The sequence below is a fragment of the Lathyrus oleraceus genome, chromosome 3 (assembly GCF_024323335.1).
Source record: "Lathyrus oleraceus cultivar Zhongwan6 chromosome 3, CAAS_Psat_ZW6_1.0, whole genome shotgun sequence".
NCBI lineage: Eukaryota > Viridiplantae > Streptophyta > Magnoliopsida > Fabales > Fabaceae > Lathyrus > Lathyrus oleraceus.
Genome location: NC_066581.1, coordinates 403,853,329 through 403,876,051, shown reverse-complemented (window position 1 = coordinate 403,876,051; position 22,723 = coordinate 403,853,329). Strand labels below are relative to the sequence as shown.

The window sequence follows — 22,723 nt, the reverse complement described above, 5'->3', positions numbered from 1 at the left end:
TATAACTATATTTGTAAATTAGAGTGTTATGAATTGGCTTAATAAACCTCATATAGATTATTTTAACACATCAAGAAAGAAGAACCCTAAAAATCTCAAAAACACAAATCAAGCAATCACTTTAATTTATTACTTTTTATAAAAGAATAATGAATAAAGTTTTTTATCTGTTAGATGCCGATCACTTTAATCTGTTCCGATTCCGGTGCCGCCGTGCCGGTAGCAAACTCATATGAGAAAGAAAGGAAAGGCAGAAGCTTTTTACCTTATCTGTATTTTAACCTAACTTTAAATGAAAAATAAAAAATAAAAATTAATTTTAATTTAAAATAAGTATGTTTTAGTAATTTAATATATATGAATTAAAAAAAATAAAAAGTTGAGGGGTGGCCGTGGCCTTCCCACGTCCCCCCTCAATTCCGCCACTGAATATAATTTCTTCAATAAACTATATAATTATTTTATTGTAAAGAAAATGAATCATACTGAATTATTTCTAAAGTTAATAATAATAATAATAATAATAATTATTATTATTATAATAATAATTATTATTATTAGAGAAAATATGATATGTATTCTGCCAAATTTATTCTAATTTTTACACTATCAACCAATTACCATCATGTTTTCTGTCAAATTTACTCGAATTTTAAAATTAATCGTATGACATGATTGATGAATTCCTATTGAACGACATGTTACATCGTCAATGCATAACCATCAAACTATATTATTATAATTATTATTATTATTATTATTATTATTATTATTATTATTATAATATTGTAGAATTGATTTATAATTTCTACTCTGTTCTCATAAATAACAAAATATTCATCTACTAATTTAGAAGAAGGTTGTTGTCTCATGTTTTAAAATATTTTAGATTTTTTTGCATCACTTTAATTATTTTTATTTTCCTCACTTTAATTTCGTATTGATTAAAGACAAAGTAGAGAGGAAAGAATCCTAAAAGAAGAATACTAGAAACAACCCTTTACTTATGCTAGTAGAAAAACACATTAAAAACACAAATGATAAGCCAATTCAAAAGCACTTTTATTAATTTGTAATGTTCAATCCATAATACTTAGGCAAATTACATACTCATCACACTACATAATAAAGGAAAATATAAATAGACCCAACAAACAAAATATGAACTAAGAGAATAATGATAAAGTTGAGTTGGAGAAAGCCTTAAAAATAGAGGATTCGTTCTTGAAAGAAAGATCTAGGACAAATTGGCATAGTGGCGGATACATAAACACGTCCTATTTCCATAGACTTACCAAAATTAAATAGTTTGGTAGGAAAATCTCAGTGCTCAAAATTGAAGATAAGGCGACCTCTAACCCATCTCATCTCTGATCAAACCAGTTCCTTACTCACCTTGATTCCCTCTCATGAGGAGATCAAATTTTTTGTGTTCAACATGAATAAGCATTATGCCCATGGACCTGACGGGTTTGGGGCTTTCTTTTTTTAAACTTTATGGGATATTATGAACAAAGATGTCATTGATTCTACTCTGTAGTGTTTCTCTCAAAATCGGATGATGCCTAACTTCAATGCCAGTATTGTGGTGCTTATTCCTAAAGTTGACAATACTAACAATATATCTCAATTCAGACTAATAGATATGGGCAATTTCAAAGAAAAAATCATCTCTAAAATTCTTGCATATAAATTAACCTCTATTATTCCTACTTTCATCTCTCAAAATAAAAAAGGATTCATAAGAGGTAGACAGATTAAAGAGTGTATTTACCTGGCTTCTGAGTTCACTAATTTCATGCACAAGAAATCTTTTGGGGGGAGTTTTTCCATCAAAGTTGACATTGCTAAGGACTTTGACACTTTTGAGTAGGGGTTTCTTCTCAAAGTCCTTAAAAGTTTTTGTTTCCATAACACTTTTTGCTCCTGGATTAAGACCATTTCAAACTCTTCCAAGCTTTTTATTTTTGTCAATGGCAAGCAAGAGGGTTTCTTTTATTGTAGAAGAGGTGTCAGACAGGGTGACCCCATGTGTCCTATTCTATTTTTGCACAGCTGAAGAGGTTCTTAGCAGAGGGCTCACAAACCTGGTTATATCTAGCAAGCTCAAGCTTATCAATAGCCCTAGGGGTATCTCCATTCCCTCTCATTGCCTTTATGCTGATGATGTGATGATTTTATGTAAAGGTACCAGGTTCAACATTCTCGCTACATTACGACTGTTGAGACTTAATGTTTTGTCCGCTTTTTTTATTGCGTTAACGTGTGTATATCTTTTATGATGTTTTTCACATATGTCATGTTAAGAAGAACATTACTTGGGCACATTTCATAAAAATAAAATTAAGATGATATATATTCACTTTCAACATGTTTTAGTAAATTATTACTTAAATTTGAGTAATCAACATTAAAAAAGGCCGAACATAATCTCTCTCTCTCTCTCTCTCTCTCTCTCTCTCTCTCTCTCTCTCTCTCTCTCTCTCTCTCTCTCTCTCTTCTCTCTCTCTCTCTCTCTCTCTCTCCTCTCTCTCTCTCCTCTCTCTCTCTCTCTCTCTCTCTCTTCTCTCTCTCTCCTCTCTCTCTCTCTCTCTCTCTAACTTGTGTCCTAGGGCAAAGTGTCTTAAAACACAAATTAAGAATTAAATAAAAAAATATTGTATTAAAAATTGTATATTATTTATATTAAAAATATAAAATTTAATTTTTTAATTGTTATTTTCAATATAAATATTTTATAAATGAGTTTCTTAACTTGTACCATAGAGACACAAGTTATCGTTACCCTAAAATTATTCACCAGCCACCACATATCTAAATACACATGTCTCTTCGTACGTTTTATGTATTTAAAAAGCAAACTTGCAGGACAACAGAGAAGAAAACAAATAATACCACAATTAAAAAAGAATGCAAATATACTTTTTCATCATTTGCACGAATGGTGAAAATGATTTCAAATTAAATGCAAGAAACTACAGAAAGATCAAAGGAAGGAAATAAAATTGGTTTCTTTGCTTTATTTTCCTTTCTCTTTACCATTATATTCTCTTTGGTTCCCACGTTTTTGTTGCTCCACTATATTTGAAATATTTTGAAAAATTACAACAACTAATTGTTCATTATGTTAACCGCTCAACACAACTTTTCAGTTTTTTTCTTCTAAATTTACAATTTATTTTAAATAAATAAATATAAAAATTAAAGAAAATTGATAATTAATTAAGGAAAATATAGGAATAAAATGAGGTCAATCCAAAAATTTTTATTCCCTTTATCTATAATTTATTATTATTATTTATCGGGTCACGCGCACACTAATGTTCGATAAACACATTAATATTTTTATTTACCTTTATTCTTTATATATATTTATATAATAACTAATTTGATTTCCATTTACTTTGACTAGAATATAATTTCTTCAATAAACTATATAATTATTTTATTGTATTGTAATTTTATTGCAAAGAAAATGAATGATACCAAATTATTTCAAAAGTGGTTATTATTATTATTATTATTATTAGAGAAAATATGATATGTATTCTGTCAAATTTATTCTAATTTTTACATTATCAATCAATTACGATCATATATTCTGTCAAATTTACTTGAACTTTTAAGCTAATCGTATGACATGATTAATTGATGAGTTTCTATTGAACGAAATGTTACATCATCAATGCATAACCATCAAACTATATTATTATTATTATTATTATTATTATTATTATTATTATTATTATTATTATTATTGGAGAATTGATTTATAATTTCTACTCATAAATAACAAAATATTCATCTATTAATTTAGAAGAAGGTTGTTGTCTCATGTTTTAAAATATTTTAGATTTTTTTGCATCACTTTAATTATTTTTATTTTCCTCACTTTAATTTCGTACTGATTAAAGACAAAGTAGAGAGGAAAGAATCCTAAAAGAAGAATACTAGAAACAACCCTTTACTTATGCTAGTAGAAAAACACATTAAAAACACAAATGATAAGCCAATTCAAAAGCACTTTTATTAATTTGTAATGTTTAATCCATAATACTTAAGGCAAATTACATACTCATCACACTACATAATAAAGGAATATATAAATAGACCCAACAAACAAAATATAATATAAGATGGAAAGAGAACAACACTTTTACAACCCATGGATTCTTGTTAAGTCTGACTATCAGAGGTTGGGATAACAACATGAACATTCTTGGTGTTTACCTCTATTATAGGATTTTTAAATAGATAACCAGGCTTAAGAGATTTCTTCATTAATTTATAATATACTTTATAATCAAACTTAAAATTTTCAGAACTTGAAGAATTTATAGTAACCACCAAACCGTTGGAATTTGTTAGATCAGACAGAGATGATGAAAAATTTGGAAACCAATTAAACTCCAAGGCATCTAAATGCAAATCTGTATTTATACTTACCAATATAGACTCTTCAATGCTTTGGTGCTTTGAATCTATCAAGCATACCGACAAGGGGAATGATTCTTGATTGTAAGAAGTGTGAGTTATCGAAAATTGTACCAACCCAATATGCAAAAACTTATATGATTTGCTAAGATAATTTCTAATGTCATCCCTACTTAGCAAATAAACATCTTTGGATGTTCTTCCAGAATTATACTTGTTCTCTACTACTTTAGTTTTATAACTTTTCATGAAGTTGAACCGAGAAAGTAGTGTTTGCTTGTAAACATGACTTATGGGTATTTTGGTATTATACTCGTTGTGAACTATACTATATTCCTTTCTAACCGCATCAGGACCATCAACAAGAAGTGGAGCATTCATTACAGATGATCACCCTGATCTGCAAAATAAGAAGAAATGGCATTTATATCAGTAAAAAAACAAATTTATTCATGAATGTAGAAATTAAATAGTAAAAGAACGTTAAAAAAGATACATACTTAGAAGACGATAATTGCTTATAGATTCAAAACTCTCCTTTGAAATTGATATACTGATACGCAGCTTTTATATATGGATGTTTTAAAAATAAAATAACCATTTAAAAAAAATAATTTCTCGACCATATAAGGTGAATCGTATATTACATTCAATGATAACGTTACTTTCCTTTTAAATGATTAATTGCAATATAATAATTACATTAAATATATAAATTCATTTATCCCAACCGGATACATTTATCTTCTAAAAGATTCTAGATAATACCTAATTCTTCGAGGATTACTATCCAATAAATAAATAAATGATAGAATATCTACAATATCGCTCAACATATAATTTTTTACACTTGATAAATATCAAATATTTGACCCAAATATAATTTGTTGAATAAACTATAATTATTATATTATAATTTTCTTTACTCATTATGCAAGAAATATTACATTTATTCTTTATATATATTTATAAATATCTTACTATAATTAATTGATTTTCATTGACCATTATTTTTTTCGTTTGACCAATACCAAACATTTGACTCAAACATAATTTCTTAAATAAACTATAATTATTAAATTACAATTTGATTTCTTGTTTTGTATTATTTTTTTTCAACACAAAGAAAATAAATCATACAAAATTGTTTTAAAAAGTATTATTATTATTATTATTATTATTATTATTATTGATTTATAATTTCTATCTTCTTCTCATAAATAGTAAAATATGCATAAATGAATTTAGAAGATAGTTGTCGTTAGGAGTGGTAAAGCGGGCGGCCCACAGTCCAAAAGCGAGATAGGGCGGGGCAGGCCAAGTTATACGTCAATAAAGAAAACTACATGGTGACGTTAGATTTAAGTATTAAAATTTTAATTTTTTTATCAATTACGAATAAAAACAGTGGATTATCTCTTCGATGCACTGTCCAATTTTCATTTTAAGTAAAAAAGAAGTTTTAACAAAAAAACCTGTGGGACAAAACATGACCCGCCCCATCCCGTTTTTATAGCGAGTTAGGTGGGGTGGACTAACTTAAGGCACATAGACGAAAATCTTGGCTCACTTCGCAAAGAAATGGTTGGTCAGACTGGCTGACCTCACAAGCAAAAAAAGTCTCTCCAACACCAGATCATGAGGGTCTAGCTTTCTTCCTATGAACGAAAGCATGTTAGATACATTATACCATGTCTCAATCTTTCTTTGTTGTCACACTTTTCTTTTGAATTCAAAAAGGCGCAACAACAGAGAGAGAGAGATCTTATAATGAAAATAGTAAACAAGATCCCAAACAAAAAAAATCAAATATAATAGGATAATTCAGATTTCAATCTCTGGACTAAGGGTCCAGATTATACAATTTGAACCATATGCAATCCAAAACCAGAACTAGAGAACATAACATACAAACTCTATGCTCAAATGCTCGAAAAATCAATGCAAGGCAATTCAGGACAGACACAACAAACATGTCTATTGTATTTAAGCCTTAACTATGATACTTATATTTCATTTAGGTAATGCATGCATGTCAAATAAAAAGGAAAGAGAATAAGCAACTTCCCAATGTAATGGACACGAACTTCAAATAAATTCAATCCAATGGTGTAGATACATAATAAGCTTCAATGCAATTGATAGAAGCTATGACAAGGCTTGAAAATGAGGAGAACATGTGAATAGATGAGTAGCTTCTCTTTGTATTTTCTATTATTTCTCATTTGCGGAAATGAAAATGTGAAGGGAGAGGGAAAGACACGATTTTACTTAAACAAAAGCGTTCGGATACCAATCTCCATATTAAATCTAAACTTTAAAATTCATATTAGTTTAAAAATTGTATGATCTGGATTCTAATCTGGATGTGATCTATTAACCATGTTCGGATTCCAATCTTCAAATTTTTTTAATATTTAACTATCATTTGTATTTTAAGTGAGTCCATAATTTAAAATCCAAAATTGAGAATTATTTTTGAAAATTCATTCGATACGTGAGCAACATATGTTATCCCGGATACTTTTAAGTTCTAAATTTAAACTTTGTAAGCCTAAAAAAGTAGACTAAAAACCCATTAAGACTTTACTTTTTGTTATAAAACCCATTAGGCATAGATATCTACAGAACAAAACATTTATTATGAGAATATTTTCCATAAAAAAAAAATCCTTATTGGTCTCATTTTAGGTGACTCTTTGATGAGTTGTAACAATTAATTATTGCAAAAAACTAAGAAACGTTTATTCCATTTGGTTCAACCATTTTGAACTAGCGTTTTCCCAAATCAAACATTGGAAATGGTTGATTTGCTAAAATTTATATAGGAAATAATAGCTCTACAATTTAGGTTCAATGCAATTTATAAAAGGAATAAAAAGGCCATCTCATTTATAAGTTGCTTGCTCCCTTCCAAATTTTCCACCAAGAGTGAGTTTTCATCTGTTCTGCCACCCTTCCAAGTAAGTATTCATCCAAACCTCATTTAAACTTCTAGTTGATTTTTTTCCTAAAAACTTGTATTCGACTTTTCTGTAGACTAATCTAAAGAAATCAATCCAACCGTCAACTAATAAAAGGGTCATTTAAAAGTAAAGTAAAACTCTGTATAAAGTAGTCAGAAGATTTGTTAATATTTATCGGGATTTTTCGGTCCCAAACCTTCACCAATATACCAACCCGTGGGGTTTTAAACTTCTACATAATTTCTACATTCACACATGTCAAATTCATTTTATATTATATTCTATTTTACTATCTTGCAGATCAATGTCAGCAGCACTTGTAATAGGAGGCCCTCTTCTTGTCGATGATTCTGAGACCAAAACGGATGCAGCTAAAAATGAATACAGCATAGTTCACTTCAATTATTCAACCCACAATGAATTCAAAAAAATACCAATAGGTCATATCTATAAGCAAACACTGCTTCAACGGTTCAACTTCCTAAAACCTTATAGAATCATAAAATTGGAGCAAAGTGACTCCATAAATAAATCCAAGGATATATATTTGCTAACAAGGGATGACATTAGAAGTTATCGTAGCAATTATAAATTTTTACATATTGGATTGGTACAATTTTCCATATATTCTTCTTCATGGTTAAATAGTGCAACAGTACCTGTATCAATAACTTTGAGAGATCCTAAGTATCCTGAATTTCAACAATCTATATTGGTAACTATAAATTCAGATTTGCGTTTAGGTGTTATAAAGTTTAATTGGTTCCCCAATTTTTCAACTTCTCTTATTGATCTTGGAAATACTAATGGTTTGATGGTTACTATCGATTTACCAGATGCTTTAAATTTAAAATTTGAGTACAGAGTATGTTATAAATTAATGAAGAAATCTCTTAAATTGGATTACCTATTTGAAAATCCAGTTTTAGAGGTAAACACTGAGAAAGTTAATGTTGTTTTTCCCAAATTTAATGATCAGAGTTAAGTAGGAATGATGGATTGTTGAAAGATTTAATTCAAGATGATTGAAAAAGATGGTCATGGAATCAATGAAGCCAAAAAGCTATGTTTGGATATTTTTATCAACATATAGAATGGATTGAATATGGTAATGGTGTCATATTCTTTCCATCTTAATTCTTCTACTTGTCCACTCTCTTGCATTTTTCCCTTTATTTATGTATTATATGATTCTATGTATAATGCCTAGTGATTATGGCTTTGACTCTAAATTTAAATTTTTGAAATTGCATTCTGTTATTGTTTTTGGCTATATTAAGAGTTAGATAAGGTTTTTAGATTGAATGGATTTAAGTTGGAATTGTGAATGAATCACTTTTTTTTATAGTATTTTAAACATTCTCGAATGTTTTGGAGTTTCTAAGTAGGAATACCTAGGATAATTCACCCTATACTAAGTATACTTGAGTTTGTATAAGACGGATGAAAACTCGAATATAGGAAGAGAATCTGAAATTTTCTAAAGAGGATATGAATTTTTTGTGATGTCATTTCTGAATTCGGAATAATTTATTTATAGGCCACATTTGTGTTGTTTCACAAGGTTGCGACCTTTGATGAAACATCTTTTCAGCAACATTTTTACCAATAGTTGTGTTGTTTCACCTATAGCAACGTTTTCCAATAGTTGCATGTTTTCATTCAGCAACACTTAACGAAGTGTTATATATTTTCAAATTCAAAAATTAAACTCAAGCAACGATCAAAACAAGAGCAGCAACCATTTACCATATGCCGGTCATTGGTCGGCCGTTGCCGCCGGAACGCCACCGGCGTCGCCGTATAATGCTGTGAGTAGCCCGATTACTCTTATGTGCGTGCCTAAATGCTTAAATTCCGCCTATAAGCCGCCAATAGCGCCTCTACGCCCTGGGACCCGGACCCAACGACATCGACGAGGGGGTGTATGGAGGAGACAAGTGGCATAATGCTTGGAACCACCACACTTGTCCATGTGACACTTTATTCTCTTTTGTTCTTTTGTTGAGTTAGTGAACATAACTCTTTATAAAAGATTTTAATGTGATTGCCACTTTTTATGTGGGACTATTTTTCAAGCATGTATTGGCTTTTACTCACTTTCACTTTTCTTGTCATTTTGGAATATACCCATGAACATTTATTGTTCATAAATTCAATAATTCCCCACTTGTTCTAATAATGACAAAACCAATTCCAGAAAAGAGAAATAAAAAATGTTAATACAGTTAAGTATCTTTCGATTTGAACTTAACCTTAATATGAATAGCGTAAAGTCTAATCAGAATGTTAGGTAGACATGCTTTAAACTATTATCCTTTATGAGTATACCGACGTTACCTTACACACACTCTTCAATGGTTCTTCGTCTACATCTCTCGCCTAACACTATTTATAGTCATGTGTTTTTTCTGTTTTCGTGAACTTTTCATGAGAGAAACTTCAACTCTCACTTTGAGACTACACTATCTCAAAATTCATATATGTGAAGTTAATTTTGTATCTATTTCTTAAGATATGTATCCTCGATATAAAACTTTATTAAGAGTTTGAAAAAAGCAACCCTCAATATGTACTAGTCAACATTGTCACAAGATGTTGCATAAACATCCAAATTAACGACTTGTTGTTATCCATTGAATCTTAGGTTAAGGTTTATTAACTTCAAATTGGGTTTTTGTCGTTGTCGAAACTCTTATTCAAGGAGTTTTAATCTCATACCTCTCGAGGTAGTCTTTACTAAGTCTCAGTGACTTAGTAAACGGATCAGCTAAATTATAGCTTGTATATATGTCAGTGAAATGATCTCATCCTTAATTAATTTTCTCACAAAAGAATGTCTAAGATCTATGTGCCTAGACTTTCAATTGTATACTTCACTGAATGTTCTTGCTATGGTGGCTTGGCTATCACAATGTATAAACACTTTTGAAACATTTTTTAGCTAATGGAACTTCCAACAGAAGGTCCACCAATCATTCTGCTTCTTAACCAGCATAAGCAAGAGCCATAAACTCTAATTCCATGGTCGAAAGAGTAATGGATGTTTGTTTCTTTCACTTCCAAGAAATTTCACCTCCTGCTAAAGTAAATATCCATCCAGTTGTAGATTTATAAACTCCAATACTTGATATCTAACTCACATCGGTATATCCTTCTAGTATGGCAGGAAACCTACCATAATGAAGGCCAAGATTTTTAGTCTTTAAGAGATAACCAAAAATCCAAGTTATGGCCTTCCAATGTTCACCATTTGGATTGCTAATAAATCTACTCATCTTACTAACTAAAAATGTTATGTCAGGTATGGTGCATTTTATACATTAGACATCCAATTCCACTTGCATATTCCAATTGGGCTACAATTCTTCCATTGTTCTTTTGAAGTTTGACACTAGGATTAAATGTGGTGTTTACTTCCTTAAAGTGCATGTGTTTGAAGTTATCCAACATTTTCTCAATATAATGTATTTGACTAAGTTCATAACCCTCACTATTTCATTTTACTTTGATCCCTAAAATAGTGTTAACCAATCCAAGATTTTTCATCTTGAATGTGGAAGTCGAAAATCTCTTTGTTTCTAAAATTTTATTCATCTCATTGCTAATGATTAACATATCATCAACATATAGACACAAAAATATTACAATGTTTTCATGCACCTTTGTGTACAAACATTTGTCATAAGAATTTGGAGTAAATCCATTTAAAAGTATGACATATTAAAACTTTTGATGTCATTGTTTTGGTGCCTGTTTTAAACCTTATAAGGATTTAACAAGTTTGCATACTTTTTGTTCATTTCCTTGAAGCACGTAACCTTCTGGTTGTTCCATCTAGATCTCCATTTACGAATGTTTTAACATCTATTTGATGAACTATAAGGTCATTCATATAGGCTAATGCAAATACTCTTTTTGTTGCCGTCCTTGCTACTGGTGCATATGTGTCAAAATAACCAACACCTTCCTTTTGTCTGAATCCTTTTTCTACTAATATAGCCTTGTAGGTGTTTAATGTACCATCACTATGATACTTCTTTCTAAACACTCATTTACATCCAATGGACCTTGAATCCTATAGAAGATCAACAAGTTCTCAAGTGTGGTTTGAAATGATCGAATCTACTTCGTCTTGGATATCATCTTTCCAAAAGGAAGAGTCCCTTGAAGTCACTGCTTCTTTATAGATTTTAGGATCATCTTCTAATTGGAGAATAATAGGGATCTTATGAACATCATTGCACAATTTTCTTCAACTAGATAAAAGAAAATGAGTTGAGAATCAATTTCATTTGGTCATAGTACTTTAGCTTTTTGGGTTTCTTTGCTTATCCTAGGCCCATGTTGTGTTTCAAAAATCCGTAAAATACTTTATGGTTGTACTTCAACAATTCATGAAGGGTCTTCATCACAAGATTCTTCATTCCTGGAAATCTAAGATTCCTTATCCTTCGTGATAAGATTTTCAAAAAACTTCAAATATCGGGATTCAACAATTACTGATACACATACATGTTATCATAATAGTAATGAACTGAATTGTCCTGCCTCAGTGTTTTCAATTTTTAAAATGCCACCTAAGAAAAACACTCATAGAGCTCTCCATAAATAATCAAGTGGTAGCTCGTCCTATGCACAACCATAGCCGGCCACCATACAAATTCGCAAAGATTTTCATGTTGCAAGGTTCTTAATCATCTAAAACCATAAAATCTTACCAAAACAAAAAATCTTAACAGTTAGGAGAGTTAAAATATCATTTGACAAAAAAACCATGAACATATATCTTAGTAATCGCTTCCAACAATTTGGATTTAATATATTTTTATCTAGTGGTTATTCACATAAACATGTTCCTAAAAAGTTCTATATTACTGTTAAACGCAAGTTGCAAGTTGAAGGGATAGAAACCCAACATTGATGTTTCGAGTTTTGAGCTTTCCAAGTCGAAGTAGCTTAAGTTCCTCGTAAAAATAAGTTGTATGGTTACATGAAGATGGACAACAATGTGGTTTTGTTTCTCTCAAGTCCTACATCGATTGGTTTAGTTTAAATGTTTATAAAGCATACACTAGTTTTATTTTTTTATGTAAACTTGTTGGTTGCTTGAATGATGCAAAGATATGGTTTAGGTTCAACAAAGATTTATTATAAAATTTGTCCTAACTAATTTAAATTTAAATTAAATTTCTAATAAAACTTAATTAAAAATATTAATAATTAATTATTTAAAATAATATTAATAAATTAATTATTTCAGACTAATTTATTAAAAAAAAGTTTTTATCCTAATAATCACTCACATCTATAAAATAAAATCATTAAAAATTAAAAAATTTCAAAATAGGAGAACAAAATAGAAGAACAGAAGTGGATTTAAAGCTATATAATTCTAATGTACAACAAATTTAAGCTAAATAACATAAGGAGATCAATTACAAATTAAAATTAAAATGCATAAAATCCAAACCATAACTACTAGACATGTTACACACAATCCACTCATAAATATTACAAACTTTGCATACATCTTCACAACAACCTTTCAGCAACCATAACAAACAGAATCCATATATTATATACTCAACTCTGATTGTTATTATTAGATTTTGGAACCACAACATTTATTTTCTCAGTATCCACCTCGATCACAGGATTTTGAAATAGATAATCGGTTTTAAAAGATTTTTTCATTAATTTATAACATACCCTATATTTAACTTTCAATTTCACATAATCATTTGGAGGATCAATAGTCACAACCAAGGCATTCGAATTCGCTAGATCAGACAAACGGGTCGAGAAATTTGGAAACCAATTAAACTTCACGTCTCCCTTACAAAAATCTGAATCCAAACGTACCAAGATTGAATCCTCAAATTTAGGATATTTTGAATCTCTTAATGTTATTGACACGTTAAGTGTTTCTTCATTTGTTAATAAAGTATTTACTATCGAAAATTGTACCAACCCAATATGAAGAAAATTATAATTACTTCGATGATTTCTTATGTCATCTCTTGATAGCAAATACACATCTTTGCATTTGTCTAAAGAAAGATTTTCTTCGATAGTTTTAGTTTTATAGGGTTTAAGGAAATTGAATATTGAAAATAGTGTTTGTTTATAAACTTGATTAGTTGGTATTATTTTGATGCCGAAGTTGTTGATGGGATTTTGGAAGTGAACAATGCTATATTTTTTTTCGCTAGCATCACTTGTATTTCCACCAGCAACAATATAATATGCAGCCATTACTATTGATGAGAGACGACTTTTTTCCTGTTTATCATGTGGAAAGTTTATCAAAAGATTAGAGAAAATAAAATAAAAACTATATGTAGAACTAGAAAATTTTGTAGCAAAATCAGATAAATAACTTGAAAAATCCGTAAACAAGGTTTTAAAAAACAGTCGCGACAAAACTGTATTAGAATATGCTGATAATGATACCGCATTTCACTATTTTTATGATGAATAAAATTTGGTTAATTCACACTGCAGCTACCATAATTAGTATTATAAAGTCGCAAATGTCTTTAAGCGATCGCAACACAACCGCGACGGTTATTTAAAACTTGTTTGCAAATAAATTCATATAAGGAAATTTAAAATCTAAATACATTCTTACTTGGTAAGGTGGCAGATTCAATACTTAGGATTGAGAGATGAGAGACTTGTTAAGAGAAGATGGTTGAAGTTGAATGAGCAAGTAGAGAATGAGATGTGAAAATATATGTTGTTAAATCTTAGGGAGCAAGGAAGACCAAGTATTTAATTAATTACTATTTTGTTGACTCAAGGTCTTTAATTTCTTTGGTAAAGTTGCTTTAATTATTTTAATTTTAATAAAAAAATGAGTAGTTGTTACTTTTCTTAAAGCAGATGAAATTACATGGAAAGAGACAAACAAATGAAATTATTAGAATGGAAAACCAAAGATATGGAGAATAATGTATTTTGTTGTATTCTTGGGTTTGTACTATTGTTTGATTTGATCGCATAATCATCAAAGTCTTCGTCATTTGGCTTATTCAAGTCGTATTACTATGCTAGGATGAATTTTCATAAGTTTTCTTGAGTCTAGATAAAAGGAATGTCCAAAATTTTATAATAAGTAGTTTTGAAAAAGAAATTTGTGTACCCCATTATAAATTGTAAATTATTATCAATAAATTATTAATATTGTTTTTCTTATAATCTTATTAGGTGTTTGTTATTTTTTCTTCTTTCAATTTTTTAAATTTATTTTTTTGAATATTATGAATGAAAAACAATTTTATGAATTCCTTCCAAAATTCAGTTAGTCATATTAGAATGGTTTCATTTGTTAATACATATAAAAGTATCAAAACGATTTATTATAAAAAATGGAATGAGTATATTGTAGTGTCAAAACAATACTCCCTAATAGAATGGGTTGATGAACTAATATTTCCTAATATTGTGGTGTCAAAACAATACTCCCTACATCTCTTAAACTATGTTGGATTGATGAACTAGAAGAAGAAACTAAATTTAATGGAATAGAGTGGAACATAGTAGATCATGATAGAATCTAATAGAATGGAGTGGAATAAAACAAATAAGAATGAAACCTAATGGAATTGAGCAAAATAGTTAAGATATTCCGTTTCGCATGGTTTGAATACTTTTTTTTAATTTGTCGAAATAAAACATAACTAATTAGTTCATTTTATTTTATACACCTTAAATTGAGTAGAATGAAAATTGAGCATTAGATGGAATAAACTGCAATAAATTTCATTATGTTTCATTCCGTTTGTTCTGTTTTGTAATCATAATTGGTGTAAATCGGTGGGTGAAGAATCTTGAATCGGTGGTGTTGATCTTCGATGCGGTAACAAATGGTGGACTAGCAAGGTTAGCATTCCAACATCCAAGGTTGATCGGAATTTAAGATGGGTGTAGTAAAAATAGAGATCAAAAAAGTGTATCTTGAGTATCACATGTGTTGGTTTTTGTAGCGGGGTATTCGTTACCTTTAGATTTATTGACTAAATCAAAAGTAAATCATACAATTCGAGTCGCCACCGCACTTCTATTTATCCAAAGGAAATGTTAGAAAGCGAACAAAAACCGAGAAGTTTTATCAAATCAAAAACTAATAAAAATGTCAGAGATCTGGGTAAGGGGGTTGGTTATGCAATGAGAAGGTTTTAAGCACCAAAAACATCCTTACTACTCTAAGGGAGCCCTTTTTACAAATGTTGTATGGTAGGTTGGTATTTGTGAAAATATTTGTGCAAACATGATTGGGGAGATGAGAGAAGAATATACAAATTATTTAGAATTTTGTTGTTTGAATGAATAAACCCATTGCCTACGTATCATCACAAAGGTAGGATCAAAATCTCGTAGTTCGGGTTAAAAATCTCAAAATAAGTTGGTGAATTGATTGGTCAAAAGCCTTAAGGTCTTTTGTTATCAAAGGGAGAAAACTCAACCTAAACCACAATCCACCATGTGAGGAGAGCTTCAACATACTAGTGAGGGATCTACCCTATAATAAGTATGGAAGACTTATAGTCCAATCACTAAGGATAAGGTGAGGTTTACATCAACCACTATGATAACTCAAACCTAATAGCTAATGTTTATGAACAGCTTTGGCAAAGGTGGCCATTGGAACCACAAAAGAATTTGAAGTGAGTTGGATTTACCACTTAAAAGTATTCACAAAATAAAGTCAAAGTTGACTTAAGATTCAATTCAAAATAAGTATTATGAAAAGAGTTTGAAAAATCAAAGGCATAGTGCCTAGATTTCTAATTTTGAAAACAATGTCAATGTTTGCACAAAATAAGTTTGGCTTGGGTTAGAGTGGAGAGAAGAAGAGAAGGGCTAGGTCCTAAACATGCAAAGATGAGGGAAGAGAAATAAAACCCTTGGAGTCCCTTTCTTGAGATCATAAAGATGATCCAAGTTGCTCATTTCCTTTGGACTTAGCAAGCAATAAGCAATTATCTCAAGCAATCAAACAAATATTCAATCAAGCTCCTAGGATCTTCCAATGTGGACTTGTCTCTCTTATCTTGGATGCTCATGACAATGGTCCTTCTAATTAGCTCATGTTTGGAATCCCTATCATACAAGAACAAACAAATCAAAAAGTTCCACAATGCAATAGAAAGAATGGACAATAGTGAGTTTAGAATAGAGGTCATTTCAATTCAACTTCAAGATTAAGCATTCTAAAGGCATGAGGCCTAGTTGCTCTTCAACATATTTAGCATTCTAAAGGCATGAGGCCTAGTTTCTCTTGAACATAACTAATTAGTTCATTTCATTTTATACACCTTAAATTGAGTAGAATGAAAATTGAAGCATTAGAGGGAATAAACTATAATAAATTTCATTATGTTTCATTCCGCTTGTTCTGTTCTGGAACCATAATTGGTGTAAACCGGTGGGTGAAGAATCTTGAATTGGTGGTATTGATCTTTGATGCGGTAACAAATGATGGACCAACAAGGTTAGCATTCCAACATCCAAGGTAGATCAGAATTCAAGACGGGTGTAGTAAAAATAGAGATCAGAAAAGTGTACCTTGAGTATCACATGTGTTGGTTTTATACGTTGGGCCATTTTTATTGGACTTGTATCGGGTTGGGTCTTGGCTTTGGGCCTTTGGCCGACTCATAACAGTTTCCCCCAAGGCTTGTTTGGCGTAAATTAGTCGGGGAAGTCTTTGAAATTGTGGTCAACTTCTAGTAATGGTCTTCATCCTTAGAGAGAAAAGGAAGAGTCTTGGACCCGTTAAAAAGTAGTGGGGAACAGGTGCATTAAATGTTTCCTCATCATTGAGACATTTCATCACCCCTTTTGAGTGTGTGGCTCTAGGGATACATGTTATAGAAATATTGCCCTGTCTAGTGTGCTTGAGTATATTTGATCCTTTAATGCCTCTGATGGGACGATTGCTTTGCACCTTTAGATCTTTTCAACTTTTAATTTGAACAATTAATTTGTGATTGTTTTCCTTATAAAAGACAGGGATTTGACCAAACATCTATTTTTTCTTTATTTGTTATTCAACGCTCACTCCTTCTTGTCGTGTTCGTTTATATGATCTATTGTTCCTACTTCTTTATCACTTATGGGTTTTCTTTCTCTTTTTCTCATCTTAGAAGGTATGTTATTTACTCTCCATGTGTGCTATTATGGTTAACCCATGAGATGTGCCTGTGAACAATGCTCTTGAGTTCACTAGTGATGAGTATTTGTTGTCTACGTGAGTTGAGAATCCTGAACTCGTAGACCTCCTCTACACATTAAACTTCCATATCCCTGTCCTGAAGGCATCCCATTGTGATTCTAGATTGAAGTTGGATTTTTCTGGTCTTGAAGGTGATTTGGCAATGAGTGAAACTACCATTCGGGTCGCTTCTTTAGCTTGTGCCGAGTACAACTTGGGTCTTGTTTTATCTTAGATAATAGCGCATGAGACGAGTTTCTCTATTCAGTCTCTTGAGAAAAACCATTCTCGTCAGTTTTCTAACGTTATTGATATGAGGAATTGATAACCGTGACATATGCGAGCGATTATCATTTGATATGAGGAATTGATAACCGTGACATATGCGAGCGATTATTGTTGGGTGGACCATGTGTATCTAGGAATAGTTTCCTCTTATATTCGGGAGGCTGCTGATCGCTCGACTGTGTGCGTCGAGAATGGGGTACAAACTGCAAGTGCACAGTTCTATCGCGTAGTTTTAAAAGATATCGATCCCACAGGGACTTATGAATCGATATACCGTTATCTAAGGTTACTACGTAAATCTAAGGTTAAAAATGTTTGATTGTTTGGGGAAAAACTAAAGGCTAAACTAAGATCTGGATTAAATATTAATAAAACGGATATCGGTATGTAGTTCGTCAAAACTAGGGAATCAAGTCTTTGTCGGTTTCTTGGTTTTAAAATAAATCGTTTCAGTTAACTTTATTGGTTAAAGGTTGTCATACGGTGAACTGACTTAGTATGTTTTTAATCGCAATGTCGCGGTTAGCAAGAGTCGCCACCGACTTTTCTTTTATCCCATAAGGAAAGGTGGAAAAGAACAGGAAAGACCTTAATTTTAAATTCTTAGGTTCGGGAGGTACTTTATACGAAGGGAAGGTGTTAGGCACCCCTCGTATCCATGGTTATCCATGGGCTCTTAATTGCTCAATCATTTATGTTTTCTAGGTTTGAAAAAGTGGTTGAGAAATGTATGAAAGATGTTTTGAAAATGAGAATTTAACTTTGTAATGATTCTTGCATGAATGTATACAAAGTGGTTATCTCGTTTAATTTAGAAAATGGTTTAGAAAAATATAACTTGGCAATGATCCTAGTACGGATGTATGCTAAGTGGTGATTTTCTAAAAAAGGATGTTTGAAAGGTGTAAGGTGGGAAAAGTATTTTTTATTATGAATGAGCAATTAAGGTTGTACCTGTCCGAGGTCTTTCCGGGCATTTCCCATCCTTATGAGGGTAAAACTGTCCTTACTATTGAGAAGCAAGTAGTTTATCCTTGGGATGTAGAAGGGTCATCGTAGGGTCATCGATTGGTCATTGAAGGCAACAGTTGTGAGGATACCTTAACATTCGAAGGGACTATCATCATTTAACCGTAGGCTACGCCGAAGGGACATCGAGGGACAAAGTCGTATTTTCGAAGGCAACACCCGAGGGACTATAATTTATTTTATGATGATTTAACCGAAGGGTCTTTGCCAAGGGTATCCCCACATTCGCGGGACATGACCGTTATACCGTAGTACCGTAAGGCAGCAAAAAGAGGTCCAATATCACTTATTTAAAAGTCATGTTTTAAAGTTAAGTAGGTAATTAGGGTGAGCCTCCACATTAAAATCAATACATTAAAATTACATTAAAATTAATTATTAAAATTAACACATTAAAATTAATTATTAAAATTAACACATTAAAATTAATTAGGCAATTTAGGGTGAGCCTTCACAATGGTATCCCACAAATAAAGTGGAAGACCTAACGGCAATCTTTTCCTGGGACATATGAACCTTTGCAAAATTCAGCAAACGGGTTAGAATACCAAATCGGGGTGTAATCGAAGATTACACCAAAGCAGTGATAGTATCAGGTAAGCAAAGCATAGTTATAGTAAAACAGGTCAGATGGGCAAGGATCAAAACAGAGCGAAGAAACAGCGACATCCATTATAACAATTCAAAGTATCCAGGCATACTTAAGTCCACATGCAAACCTCAAATATATTTATGAGTTAAATTATGATATCACACGCAAGTTAAGAACATAAAGCGATATCGCATGCAAATTGAGAAAATGAAGCTGTAATAATAATGCAAACCTGTTTGCAATCGAATTGCACCCTTGAGTTGGCGAGCCGGATTGAATTGGACGGAGGTAGCTTTGCGGCCGCCGGCTTTTCCTTCAGGGTTTCCTTTAGAGTTACCCGGGGTAAGTTGAACAGTAGTCTTGTAAAACACAATGCCTAAGCTGTTGGAAAAGTAAATGTGCAAAAGCGAAAACGGCCACGGAAAAAGGAATGTGAAAAAGTTCCCTTTCTAGGTTTTCAAGGTGGCTATTTATATTAGTGTCATTAGGTCATGCATGCTGCCCAAAAAAAGTCTTCAACGTGCGCATGGATATAGTGGATGCAGGGCCCAACATTCCTCAACGGATCTTCAAGTCTCCGAAGCGTTACCTGCGCCTACAAAGTAGGGGAATGGTGTGACGTTCGTCACACCATGTGTGACGCCCGTCACAGGGGTGTGTTGCGTGACGCTCGTCACGCCTTCTGTGACGCCCGTCACAAGGCTGTGTTGCGTGACGCTCGTCACGCCCTCTGTGACGTCCGTCACAGGCACAACATTTGTGTCTTGCGCTTTGGGCTGGGCTTTGCTGTTTGGTTCGTTTTCTTTTCTTTTTGCACCCCTTTTTCTCCGCTTCCAAATAAACCACTTTCATATTATCACTAGGTGAGCGTGTAGCGAGTAGGCCAATTTGGGTCATTCGCGAGCTGGGCCTTTGTTCCTTTAAGTGTCATAAAAATGAGTCGGAGTGCCCTGAAATGTCTTGAAATATTAATGGGCAAATTTTGGGGTATGACAGCTGCCCCTGTTCAATATTCTTGAACCGAGAGAGTAGAATGGTATGTGCACCATTCGTGGTCCGGAGGTGGAAGAGTATTGAACACTAGAATGCCCCGAAAATTTGCGCTTGTCAATTGGTCTTGATGGAGATGGGCTTAAAGATGCCATCCAGGAAGTTTGATGATGGGAGCTTCAGACTGTGTCGTACGTTAGACGATATCTGAAGACATGGGTGTCATACCGGGTCATACGCTAGATCGTATAGTGAATCATCCATCATGCTGTTGACTTTGCTGGGGAGTCAGAGTATGCTATATACTGCTGGGGATAAGGGATCAGAATGGGTCATACACTGGACCGTATCTGAATACCAGAGTGAGCTGTTCGTTAGGCAGGTGACTTTGATGGGGATGAAAGATCAGAATGGATCGTACGCCAGATCGGTTCTGAGTTGCAGAATGAGCCGTTCGTTAGGTTGAATCTGCTTGAAGAGGGAGTAGTCGTATACCAGACTACCATTCAGGAATGTACCTGTCCGAAGGTAGCACCTGAGCAAGGGAGTAGCCGTATACCAGACTACCATTCAGGAATGTACCTGTCCGAAGGTAGCACCTGAGCAAGGGAGTAGCCGTACACCAGACTACCATTCAGGAATGTACCTGTCCGAAGGTAGCACCTGAGCAAGGGAGTAGCCGTATACCAGACTACCATTCAGGAATGTACCTGTCCGAAGGTAGCACCTGAGCAAGGGAGTAGCCGTATACCAGACTACCATTCAGGAATGTACCTGTCCGAAGGTAGCACCTGAGCAAGGGAGTAGCCGTATACCAGACTACCATTCAGGAATGTACCTGTCCGAAGGTAGCACCTGAGTAAGGGAGTAGCCATATACCAGACTACCATTCAGGAATGTACCTGTCCGAAGGTAGCACCTGAGTAAGGGAGTAGCCATATACCAGACTACCATTCAGGAATGTACCTGTCCGAAGGTAGCACCTGAGTAAGGGAGTAGCCATATACCAGACTACCATTCAGGAATGTACCTGTCCGAAGGTAGCACCTGAGTAAGGGAGTAGCCATATACCAGACTACCATTCAGGAATGTACCTGTCCGAAGGTAGCACCTGAGCAAGGGAGTAGCCGTATACCAGACTACCATTCAGGAATGTACCTGTCCGAAGGTAGCACCTGAGAAGATGAAGGTCTAACTTGGTCGTGCATTAGACTGTAATTGAGTTGAAGACGGTCAGAATGGATCGTACGCTAGATCGTATCTGAGTCGAAGGAGTCCTATGTTGAGCTGAATCAGACTGAACCGTATGTTAGGCTGTATCTGTATACGTTGTACTTGCAATAAATGTCTGGGATGGGCTTAAAGATGCCATCGCTAGGAGGATATCGAAGTGTTGTCAGAATGAATGTTCCCATGAATTGCATCTGGAATATGTATCTGAATCTTGTCTGTGATTGATAAAGGCGTCTGCCTGAATGAGCCTTTTACTTTGACTATATCAGGAGGATAATTAATCTGCAAAGAAAGGTTAGCGCTATGCTATGTCATGATGCATGAGATGTTTTATGCTTTCGAAAATAAATGCGAATGTTGTATGCATGCGTATGTGGTGAAACGATGTAATGAATGAGTTATGCGTATGAGAAGTTCTGCTTGGGGACTCTACTGGGGACAATAAATCCCCATCTACTGACTGGAGATATTCGTGTTGAGGACCCTCTCTCGGCTGGGGGTTCTGATTTCTGTCTGATGGTAGAGATATTCAACAGAGCCTGGCTGGGGATGGATGAGATGATCAATCTGTCTGATGATGCCGACCTCTGTTGGGGAATAACTGGCGTTGCCGGGGAATCGAATTAGTAACAGCCTCCTTGGAAAGCATGGTTAGACCTTCTCCTCGATCCTGAAGTCGTGTAGTAATTGCTATTGCTATTTTAGGCATGCATTTTTATAGACATTGGTCATATCCGAGTGCATAAGTCAATTCAAGTTAAATCAATGGACATTTACGCAACCAAAACAGAAAAGTAAAAAACAAAAGCATCTTTTTGGAAATGAAATTGTATTGATGTTGAAAGAGGGCCTATAAACAGGCAATTTATGTACAAGGAGACAGAAATCCTAGTAAGAGGAAATTGTCAAGAAAAAGAGAAAGCTATGCAGAAAAAGTCCTATCGATTCTAATTCCACTACTGTCATTAT

General features: G+C 33.0%; 2 long non-coding RNA genes across 2 annotated transcripts; both read right to left on the bottom strand.

The window, feature by feature from the left end:
- Positions 1-4,002: 4,002 nt before the first annotated feature.
- On the bottom strand, positions 4,003-5,065 carry LOC127129337 (uncharacterized). The gene is made up of 2 exons (XR_007806303.1): positions 4,935-5,065; positions 4,003-4,834 (listed from the first exon to the last, which is right to left on the bottom strand). It is a non-coding gene; the product is annotated as an uncharacterized LOC127129337 (long non-coding RNA).
- A 7,695-nt stretch (positions 5,066-12,760) lies between these two features.
- LOC127127953 (uncharacterized) lies at positions 12,761-14,182 on the bottom strand. Its single transcript, XR_007805564.1, has 2 exons — positions 14,035-14,182; positions 12,761-13,685 (listed from the first exon to the last, which is right to left on the bottom strand). It is a non-coding gene; the product is annotated as an uncharacterized LOC127127953 (long non-coding RNA).
- Between the last annotated feature and the right edge of the window lie 8,541 nt (positions 14,183-22,723).